We start from the raw sequence: 11547 nt of genomic DNA on the forward strand, positions 1-11547 counted from the left end.
GATCAGGCAAAGCATTAAGTAATTGGAGAAGCCTCCCCCAAGCTTGTGGGAGACTCTCTTCTTTGATTTGCACAAAATTATATATTTCCCGCAAGGCAGCTTGTTTCTTATGAGCAGGGAAATATTTAGCAGAGAAATAATAAATCATATCCTGGGGACTACGCACACAACCAGGAGCAAGACAATTATACCAAGTATTAGCATCACTCTTTAGTGAGAACGGAAATATCTTAAGGATATAAAAATAGCAAGACTTCTCATCATGAGTAAATAGGGTAGCTATATCATTCAACTTGGTAAGATGTGCCACAACAGTTTCAGATTCAAGGCCATAAAAAGGATCGGATTCTACCAAAGTAATAATTTCAGGATCAACAGAGAATTCATAATCCTTATCAGTAACACAGATAGGTGAAGTAGCAAAAGCGGGGTCAGTTTTCATTCTAGCATTAAGAGATTGCTGCTTCCATTTAGCTAATAGTTTCTTAAGATCATATCTATCATTGCAAGCAAAGATAGCTTCAGTAGCTTCTTTATTCATAACATAACCCTCAGGAACAACAAGCAATACATAATCATTGGGAGAATTTTCATCATCACTATCATCAATAATAGCATCTTCAATAATTTCATTCTCTCTAGCCCTAGCAAGTTGTTCATCAAGAAATTCACCTAATGGCACAGTAGTATCACGCACAGAAGTAGTTTCATCATGCATAGCAGAAGTAGCATCATCAATAACATGTGACATATCAGAATTCACAGCAGTAGCAGGTTTAGGTGTCGCAAGCCTACTAATAACGGAAGGAGAATCTAGTGCAGAGCTAGATGGCAATTACTTACCTCCCCTCGTAGTTGAGGGCAAAATCTTGGTTTTAGCGTCTTTCAAGTTCTTCATAGTGATCAACAGATATAAATCCCAAGTGACTCAGAGAATAGAGCTATGCTCCCCGGCAACGGCGCCAGAAATTAGTCTTGATGACCCACAAGTGTAGGGGATCGCAATAGCTTTCGAGGGTAAAGTATTCAACCCAAATTTATTGATTCGACACAAGGGGAGCCAAAGAATAATCTTGAGTATTAGCAGTTGAGTTGTCAATTCAACCACACCTGGATAAATTAGTATCTGCAGCAAGGTATTTAGTAGCAAAGTAGTATGATAGTAATAGTAACAGTAGCAACAGTCAAGATAAATGTTTTTGGGTTTTTGTAGTAATTGTAACAATAGCAACGGAAAATTAAATAAGCGAAGAGCAATATGTGAAAAGCTCGTAGGCAATGGATCAGTGATGGATAATTATGCCGGATACGATTCCTCATGTAATAGCTATAACATAGGGTGACACAGAACTAGCTCCAGTGCATCAATATAACGTAGGCATGTATTCCGTAAATAGTCATACGTGCTTATGGAAAAGAACTTGCATGACATCTTTTGTCCTACCCTCCCGTGGCAGAGGGGTCCTAGTGGAAACTAAGGGATATTAAGGCCTCCTTTTAATAGAGAACCGGACCAAAGCATTAACACATAGTGAATACATGAACTCCTCAAACTACGGTCATCACCGAGAAGTATCCCGATTATTGTCACTTCAGGGTTGTCGGATCATAACACATAATAGGTGACTATAGACTTGCAAGATAGGATCAAGAACACACATATATTCATGAAAACATAATAGGTTCAGATCTGAAACCATGGCACTCGGGCCCTAGTGACAAGCATTAAGCATAGCAAAGTCATAGCAACATCAATCTCAGAACATAGTGGATACTAGGGATCAAACCCTAACAAAACTAACTTGATTACATGATAAATCCCATCCAACCCATCACCGTCCAGCAAGCCTATGATGGAATTACTCACGCACGGCGATGAGCATCATGAAATAGGTGATGGAGGATGGTTGATGATGACGACGGCGACGAATCCCCCTCTCCAGAGCCCCGAACGGACTCCAGATCAGCCCTCCCGAGAGAGATTAGGGCTTGGCGGCGGCTCCGTGTCGTAAAACGCGATGAAACTTTTTCTACGATTTTTTTCTCCCCGAGATGGAAGATATGGAGTTGGAGTTGAGGTCAGTGGAGGTCTAGGGGGGCCACAAGATAGGGGTCGTGCCCCCCTGTCTCGTGGACAGGCCCTGGGCCCCTTGGTGTGTTTCTTTCGCCCAGAAATTCTTATTAATTCCAAAAATTGCCTCCGTGGATTTGCAGGTCATTCCGAGAACTTTTCTTTTCTACACATAAAACAACATCATGGCAGTTCTGCTGAAAACAGCGTCAGTCCGGGTTAGTTTCATTCAAATCATGCAAGTTAGAGTCCAAAACAAGGGCAAAAGTGTTTGGAAAAGTAGATACGTTGGAGATGTATCACGCGTTTCTCATTGATTCTAGTTTTATCAATATCATTATCATGCTTGCTTATCAGTTTGATTGAACTCTATTCTCTCAAAGTGTTTGTGGCACGCACCCGGGAACCATTCATGTGGATACTATATTTGCAAGTTCATTCTCCCTCGACCTCTGAGCGGGGCTTAACTGACCAACAATTTGAAGTATGTAAACAATATTCATAGTTTTATTTTATTACCATCAATTGTGTTGAGTATCATTCATATATATGTATTGACCCCCTTCTTCAAATTAGATCTAGCAGAAGCGGGACGAACTCCTACCACATGATTGCCTGCGAGCAATTCAAGAGGAATTGGCGGGATTCTTTGTTGACCACGTCATAACAAAGACGGAGAATCCCATCAGGAAATCCAAATGGATATTGGTGGATGATGTTAGGATCGTACGTAAGAGATGTTATATTGTACATATGTAGTAGCGTCGGATAGATATACAAAAACTTGTTGTACGACCAAGCACGAAGAAAGAGAGGTCACTTCTCTCTATATATGTTCATCATGACGATCTTGTATAATGGTTCCTGAGGGAGTCCTGGATAAGGGGGTATCCGGACTGCCGGACTATATACTTTGGCCGGACTGTTGGACTATGAAGATACAAGATTGAAGACTTCGTCCCGTGTCTGGATGGGACTATCCTTGGCGTGGAAGGCAAGCTTGGCTACTCGTATGTAGATCTCCTTCTCTGTAACCGACTCTGTGTAACCCTAGCCCCTCCGGTGTCTATATAAACCGGAGGGTTTAGTCCGTAGGACATAACAACAATCATACCATAGTCTAGCTTCTGAGGTTTAGCCTCTCTGATCTCGTGGTAGATCAACTCTTGTAATATCCATATCATTAAGATCAATCAAGCAGGAAGTAGGGTATTACCTCCATCGAGAGGGCCCGAACCTGGGTAAACATCGTGTCCCCATTCTCCTGTTACCATTAGCCTTAGATGCACAGTTCGGGACCCCCTACCCGAGATCCACCGGTTTTGACACCGACATTGGTGCTTTCATTGAGAGTTCCTCTGTGTCGTCGCTGTAAGGCTCGATGGCTCCTCCAACCTTCAACAACACCGTCCTGGGTGAGACTTTCCTCCCCGGACAGATCTCCGTGTTCGGCGGCTTCGCACTGCGGGCCAACTTGCTTGGCCATCTGGAGCAGATCGACAGCTAAGCCCCTGGCCATCAGGTCAGGATTGGAAACCTAAACTACACTATCGACATCCACGGAGACTTGATCTTTGACAGATTCGGGCCCATGTCAGGAGCGTCGAATGATCACGACGTGCATGACCTAGATCTGCCGTCAGACAGTATTCGGAACATCGGACCTGCTACGGCTCCGGACTTCGTTCTAGAGCAGATCGTGCCTTCCGAGGATGGGTGGATGGACCCCACTCCGGAGGCCGCACGCTCACCAGCGTTGGAGCCAAACACAGACTCCGCTCCTAAGGAGATCTGTGTCTTCGGACCCCCAGACCTGTGTACGGGCGTGGGCTCCGAACCGCGCGCATCCGGACCAATCGAGTCCGATTGGGCTCCAATAATGGAATTCTCCGCCGCGGATATCTTCCAGCACTCCCCCTTCGGCGATGTCCTAAATTCGTTAAAATCTCTCTCTTTATCAGGAGACTCTTGGCTGGACTATATCCAGCCCGTGTGGGATACGGAGGACGAAGAAAATCGAGACCCACCCACCACCCACTTTTATAGCCACTGTCGATGACCTAACAGACATGCTTGACGTCGACACCGACAACATCGATGGTATGGACGTCGATGCAGGGGACGATCTGGAACCACCGCCCATGGGGCGCTGGACTGCCACTTCATCATACGACGTCTACATGGTGGATACGCCTAAAGAAGACAATAGTGACAAAAATGACACAACGGAGGATAAACCCCCTGGAAAAAAGCAAAAACGATGGCGCAGGCACCACTCTAAGTCCAGTCACAGTAAAAATAGCGATAACAACATAAACGAGGAGGACAGTCCGGTTAACGATGCATTCATCATCCCGGAAAAATGTTTGGAACAAGATAACCTCCGCAGAAAGCTTCTAGCCACGGCGAGGAGCCTGAAGAAGCAGAAGCAAAGGCTTAAAGCCGCGCAGGATACGCTCAACCGAAGATGGAACAAGGTGCTGGACACCAAAGGAAAATGCAGCGACGATCGCCACACAAAGAGCTACCCAAAGCGCAAACTGCTACCCGAATTTGATGACGAGGCCGTAGCGCCCATTCCGCCAAAGAACAATACAGCCACTAGGCCGGACCAACCACCTCATGGCCGCGATAAAGCAGCCACTGATACTGCACACGATTTATGAGAGCTCCTGGATAAAAAGGGTAGTGCGGCCAGATCCATCTACGGGTCCAGAGGACATGCTCCGACGCGGGATAATGGTCACCACAACGATCATACTGATCGAATACCAGTCCGGAATCAACACCGGGAGCAACAACAGCCGACAGCATGCCGCGACACGACCAGATATAGAGGGGCTGCGCACCCCCCGTGCTTCACCGATGAGGTGCTGGAGCATGAATTTCCACAGGAATTCAAACCCGTGAATATAGAGGCATACGACGGAACGACGGATCCTGGGGTCTGGATTGAAGATTTTATCCTTCACTTACACATGGCTCGTGGGGATGACCTCCACGCCATCAAATACCTTCCCCTCAAGCTAAAAGGACCAGCTCGACACTGGCTGAAGAGCCTCCCCGAAGACTCAATCGGAAGTTGGGAGGAACTTGAGGATGCTTTCAGGGCCAACTTTCAAGGAACTTATGTCCGACCTCCGGATGCAGACGATTTAAGTCACATAATACAGCAGCCCGGAGAATCAGTCCGCAAGCTTTGGAACAGATTCCTCACTAAGAAGAATCAAATTGTCGACTGTCCGGATGCCGAAGCCTTAGCGGCCTTCAAACACAGTATCCGAGACGAGTGGCTTGCCAGACACCTCGGCCAGGAAAAGCCAAGGACGATGGCAGCCTTAACAAGCCTTATGACCCGATTTTGTGCGGGCAAGGACAGCCGGTTGTCCTGTAGAGGCACCAGCGACCCGGGCACATCTGATTTGAGATGGCAATGGAAACCCACGGCGCACTAAACACAAGCGTCGGAATGACGATAGTCCGAATAGTACGACGGTTAATGCTGGATTCAGGGGCTCTCGACCCGGTTAAGGAAAGAAGCCATTCAAAGGCAGTAAAGAGGGACCGTCCAGCCTGAATAAAGTCCTGGACAGATTGTGCCAAATCCATCGCACTCCCGTAAAACCTTCAAATCATACCCACAGAGAATGTTGGGTCTTCAAGCAGGCCGGCAAATTAAACGTCGGACACAAAGGAAGGGACACACCAAGCGAAGATGAGGACGAGCCTCGCCAGTCGAACACGGGGGGCCAGAAAAAATTCCCACCAGAAGTAAAAATGGTTAACATGGTACACGCAACTCACGCAGAGTTAGCCGCCCCCAAATTCAATTCCTGGGCGGCCTGCCCGATCACCTTTGATCATAGGGACTACCCGGCCAGTATCTGGCACGGAGGATCGGCTTCCTTGGTGCTTGACCCAACAATTGATGGATACCATCTCACTCGCGTCCTAATGGACAGCGGCAGTAGTCTTAATCTGATATATCAAGACACCATCCGCAAGGTGGGGATAGACCCATCCATAATAAGTCAAAATAGCGCCACCATCACTGGAGTGATACCAGGCGTCAAGGCCCACTGCTGGGGCTCCCTCGTATTAGAAGTGACATTCGGTTCTCCTGATAACTTCAGAAGTGAGGAACTAATCTTCAACATCGATCCCTTCAGCAGCGATTATCATGCATTACTCGGAAGAATGGCCTTCGCTTGCTTTAACGCAATACCGAATTACACTTGCCTTAAACTTAAGATGCCCGGTCCACATGGTGTCATGACCGTTGACGGAAAGACAGAGAAGTATGCGGCGTCTCTAGTAGCCGGACATTAAGCGGCCTCTCCTACCAGAAGCATGATCGGTCGTCAAGACCACGGACACGGTTAGACGAGTCCAGTCCACCATTTTCATAACAGCCCGGATAAACCCGAGCTAGGTGTTGTACATGTATCCCCATAAATGGTACTAGGGGCTGACAACACATAATAAAGCCCACAATTTGGCTTGCCTCATTAATAGACAAATATCTCGTATCTCGAACATCCATCGAGAATAACTAACTTTTCGCAAGCTTACTCTTTTTTTCATGAGTTTTCGTTTTTACAGACATTACACCCTTCCAGGATACGGCACAATGAAGACAAAGGCGCAGACGTGCAGCAGGGCCCCGCTCAAAGGTTTCTCTTTAGATTAAGCCCCTGTGTAAACCTTCTTTACTGTCTTTTGTTGCTTGACATCCCATGGGCATGTCATACACCCATAAGGGACACTGGTGCTATAGGCTTTTTGCCACGATAGATCAATGCACGTACCTGGAATTACAGGGTCAAGGGCGTTATTCAGCCCAGTATATGTTATAAAGTCTGAATACCTTCGGGAGTGTTCGGCGTCACGAGTTTGGCCTTATATGCATCAGCTCCGAATCATGTATTTGGTAAAATGTTGGGTTAGCCCGGCTCCTGGGTTTGCTGCCTTATGTTCCGTTCTATCGTCTAAGGCGGCCAAAGGAGAACTACTGCGATTGTGCCCTAGTTATTCCGGATGAGCACCTCAGTAGAGAAAGCCGAAAATTGACTGTCATAATACAGCGAGAGACTGGTCAACCACTCGAGGAATCTTCGGAATCTATAGGATTCCTCCGCATTAACGAAGGACCGGTTTCCCAGTCAAGTACGCGCACCGTATCCGGATGTACGCGGAAATACCATGGGCTACATAGTAGCCCCACCTTTCAACTCCTCTGGCTAAGTGAAAGCATTACAGCTATATAGTCTGGTTGCCTGGTTCGACGTGCGATCACCTCCTTAATGGACCAAGACGTTGGATCAAGTGTGATTACGCCTTCTTTTTCAGACACCCCCGCATTATATGCATGGGGGCTAAAGCCAACGACTGCTAACTTTCACGTTATATGCATACATAAATAGCCACCAAGGAGACATTATAATACTTTCAGGCAAAAGTATAAAAAATGGCCTCCATAATTAAACACATAATTGTTTACAATCAATAGACTCATCACTCGAACATGACATTTTTCGAGCAGTGAGCCTCTATTCTACGGGCACCTTCTATGACCTGCTCAAAATAGTGCTCGGCTGGGTCTTGGCTTCCTACCGGACCCCGGGTTGCAATGCTGGTGGCCTCCATATCCGCCCAATATGTCTTCACATGGGCAAGAGCCATCCGCGCACCCCCCTATGCACGCCGACCTCTTCTCGGCATCTATCCGCGCTCTGGCGCCAAACAGTTGCTGCACTAAACCAAAGTAACTGTCTGGCTTCGGTCCCTTCGGCCATAGATGGTCTATTACAGACCTCATTGCAAGACCGGACAACCTATGGAGCTCGGCTATAGCGGCCATCTTCTCACTCAATGGCAATGAGTGCGCTGGAGCACTAAATTGCGACCAAAATAGTCTTTCTATTTTGTTATCTTTATGATCCTTGAACAACTTGGTCGCATCAGCCGCACTCTTCGCCAAGTCCGCATACTCATCTGCAGTGCTCCGTAGCTTATCCAACGGAGCATACTTTGGGTCTAAATACTTCATCCGCAACAAATAAGGATTTCCAGCCGTGATTTCTCCGGCTTGTCGAAGTTCCTCCCGCGCGTCTCTAATTTCAGAGTGCATCTCCTTAGCCGAATCCAGCGCCTTCTTCAGGTCAGCTGCCTTTGCCTGATTCTCCTTCTCGAGAAGCTCATACCGGCCGGCGGCGTCCCTCAGCTCCATAGCCATCTCGGCTATCTTTTCTTCGCTTCGGAGATGAGCGGCCTATTCGGCTTTCAAGTCTTCAGTTGCCTTTAGAGCAACCGCATTGCTCACCCGGGCTTGTTCCTTGGCTAGGGCAAGCTCCGCCCTCAGGGCCTCAATGGCAGCAGCTCCGCCTGTAGCCATATCATATCATATTAATATTATAACCTTCTTACAATTTCCTAAAGCAAATATGGATATAAGAGCGAATACTCCGTGACTCCTCGAATCGCTTGTTTACAAGCGTGATGTCGGCATCCACCACATCAATTTGTCGCCTCAATTCGGCGCATTCAGCGGTCTGGTCTATCGCCGGACCCTTAGCAACCTGCACATCAATACAAGTGCGATGATTACCCGGGAGTGTGATCCTCCATTTGCCGCCATGGGCTGGCAACCACAGTCTCAGTGGCTACTATCTATAGAGCACATCTATCGCATGTGGTGCAACCAAAAAAAATTGCGTATTTTGTTGCATACCTCAAAGCCTTTGAGCAAGCTCCTAAAAGCTTCATTTAACCCGCTTGTGGCGGAGGAAATTTTCTCCAACACCGTACCCATTAGTGTACGGTGATCCTCTGAGAGAGCAGCTGACTCCAGGAGGCCCGTCAGTATGTTCGGCCGGACACCGGACTCTCCCGGACCCTTGCCATTGTCCTCCACAAGAGCCGAACGCAACGGGCTTGGGGCGGCCTAAGTGTTAGCTTCTGGCCTCAGTGGATCTGGACTCCTTCGTGACTACACCTCAGGGTCGCCTACCCCATGGGGCGGAGAGGTAGGTGGGGTTTCGCTCTCCATCATCTCCGGAAGAAGATCCCCCGAAGACGAACCCTGTTGAGACGAGTTGCAAGCCGGACTGTAAAAAATAGGTCCTGGTTATTACTCTCAGAGGAAAAAGCAATAAACTTCTTGTTTATTAAACTTACAGCTCGGTGGAGGGCTGGCCCGTCAGCGGGCACAATGCGGTAAGGACGCCCTTCGGGGCAGGGCCCCTTGGTGAAGTTTTCTTCCCTAGTTTAGGCGCCTCCGTTTCCAAGTCTTCGGAGGCGGCCCTCTTCTTCCCGCGGGGGGAGGAAACCTCAGATTCACCTCCCCGATTCTCCTCCTCCGTGGAGACATTAATTCCCCTGATTCGCATGTGTTGACGCCTGATTTTGACAAGATATAGAGTGAAAGGGTTTTCAGCATGAAAAGTTTCACATCACCGAGTGGAACAACTTTGATGTTTAGGTTATCATCGTCCGACTCCATCTTAGGGGCCGAAATTGTATTCCGAGTGGCAGAATTCAATATTCCGAGTGGTTTTCGGCCGATCATGCCTTCAAGACGACCTGGGATGAATGAGTACTCTAAAGGAATTGTCTTCGTCTCGTCAAGGCAATCGATTTTGATATATAAATCATCTCAATCCGAGTTCATATGCAAAAGTTAGAGGAGATAAACTGCAGACCAAAGCTGAATGGAAATATGGCACGAAGTACAAGACACCCTGTCTGATGGGTCGTGCGAGCAATTAGGCCCTTAAGAAGTCCTTGAATCGGAAAAATTTCAACACGAGAAAGTTTTGTCTCGTCGAGCCGATCGATTTTCATATATAATTCGTCTCAATCCGAGGTCGTATGGGACCTGAGGAGACAACTCAAGATCAACCTATGTTTTCGGTCGAGTGAAAAGCTTGCCGTCCGAGTGAAAACTTACGGGTCGAGTGAAAGCTTAACTTTCGAGTAAAAACTTACCGATCGATAAAAAAGCTTATCATCCGAGTGAAAATTTACCGGTCGAGTGAAAATTACCGGTCGAGTGGATGAACTTATTATTATCCGAATAAAAATATAGTCATCCGAGTGAAAGATTGTTTTCTGAGTGAAAAAGCCCAGTCGGATGGTCCGAGTGAAAGTCTCTAATATCCGAGTGGATGAGCTCGAATCCGAGTGAAACTGAACATGTGCCCGAAAGTTTATCAAGATGACCTCGGATGAAGAAGTGTTCAATACAGAAGTTATGCATATCATTGAGACGGTAAACTTTGGTTTTGGAGACATCATCATCAGAGATAGTATATGGCCTACAAGTTCACTAAGAGACTCAGATAATCCAGTCTACTGCAAGACCGAGTCCGACTAGAAGGTAAAGATGACCTCGAGGAGTATTAAAGATGGCCTTATTTGAAAAAGTAGTCAACATGAGAGTTGTTCGTATCATCGAGGTGCACAAGTTTGATATTTGGGCCGACTTGATCGGAGATCATATGCAAGATCGGCGGCCCGCGCAAGAAGGAGGATAGAGTTTGGGCCAGATTCAGATTGAATCTGAGTTGGAATAGAACTAGGACTCTAGGACGCGAATTGATGTAATTTTTCTTGTAAGGAAAGCCTAGATGAATCCTTTACTTGTACGGGAAGTCCAGTCGCCTCTTATATATGTTGGGGGTGACGGCCGATTAAACAACACACAGTCGAACAAATCAATATACTACTTTTTCATCTACGTTTTATCTCTCCACCGTTTTTCTCTCTCGATCTTCGCTGTTCTTCGTGTTTGAGAGCTGCGAATCCCGAGGCTCTAGGGGCGAGCGAATCGACCTAGGGCAGCCCATAGCCGCCGCACTCCCTGACGGGGTCCCTCTCGGGGGTGTGGGGTTTCGGGTCTGCAAAAGCGCCCGTCGACTGTCTTGCGTATCGCGCTGTCGGTCGGGTCTCCTTCGACGTGAGCTACGGTGCATCACCCCCGGCATCGAGGGTACATGTGACGTGTTCGTGTGTCAACACACTTTTTGGCGACTCCGCTGGGGAGCGAAGATCAATCATCATCGTCCACCATGTCCAATCTTGCCAAGCCATCCGAGGTAGACGCCGATAACATCATTAAGCCCAGTCTTGATGAGATATCGGTTGATCATCACCAAGTCTATGAGGAGTACAAGAAGGCGCGCGAAGAGAAGGATTTGCAGAAGTTCCTTGCAAGGTTCAAGAAGGATCGCCAAGGCAACATCACTCCGATTGAAGAAATCAAGTTCCCTCCTCTTCAGGCCGAGCAGGTTAAACCCTCTGTAAGTACTGCCTTTTCTCCTGAGTAGTGAGCTGAGATTGAAAGTCGTATTGCTGATGGTAACAATCTAGTCTATCAAACTTTCATAGAAAATACTAATGCTCAGAAGAATACATCTCAATCGACTAGTGGTAATGATGGTGTAGCTGCTAGTGTGCAAAACCCTAATCTGGCTTTA

The sequence above is a fragment of the Triticum aestivum genome, chromosome 2B (assembly GCF_018294505.1).
Source record: "Triticum aestivum cultivar Chinese Spring chromosome 2B, IWGSC CS RefSeq v2.1, whole genome shotgun sequence".
In the NCBI taxonomy this organism is placed as follows: Eukaryota; Viridiplantae; Streptophyta; class Magnoliopsida; order Poales; family Poaceae; genus Triticum; species Triticum aestivum.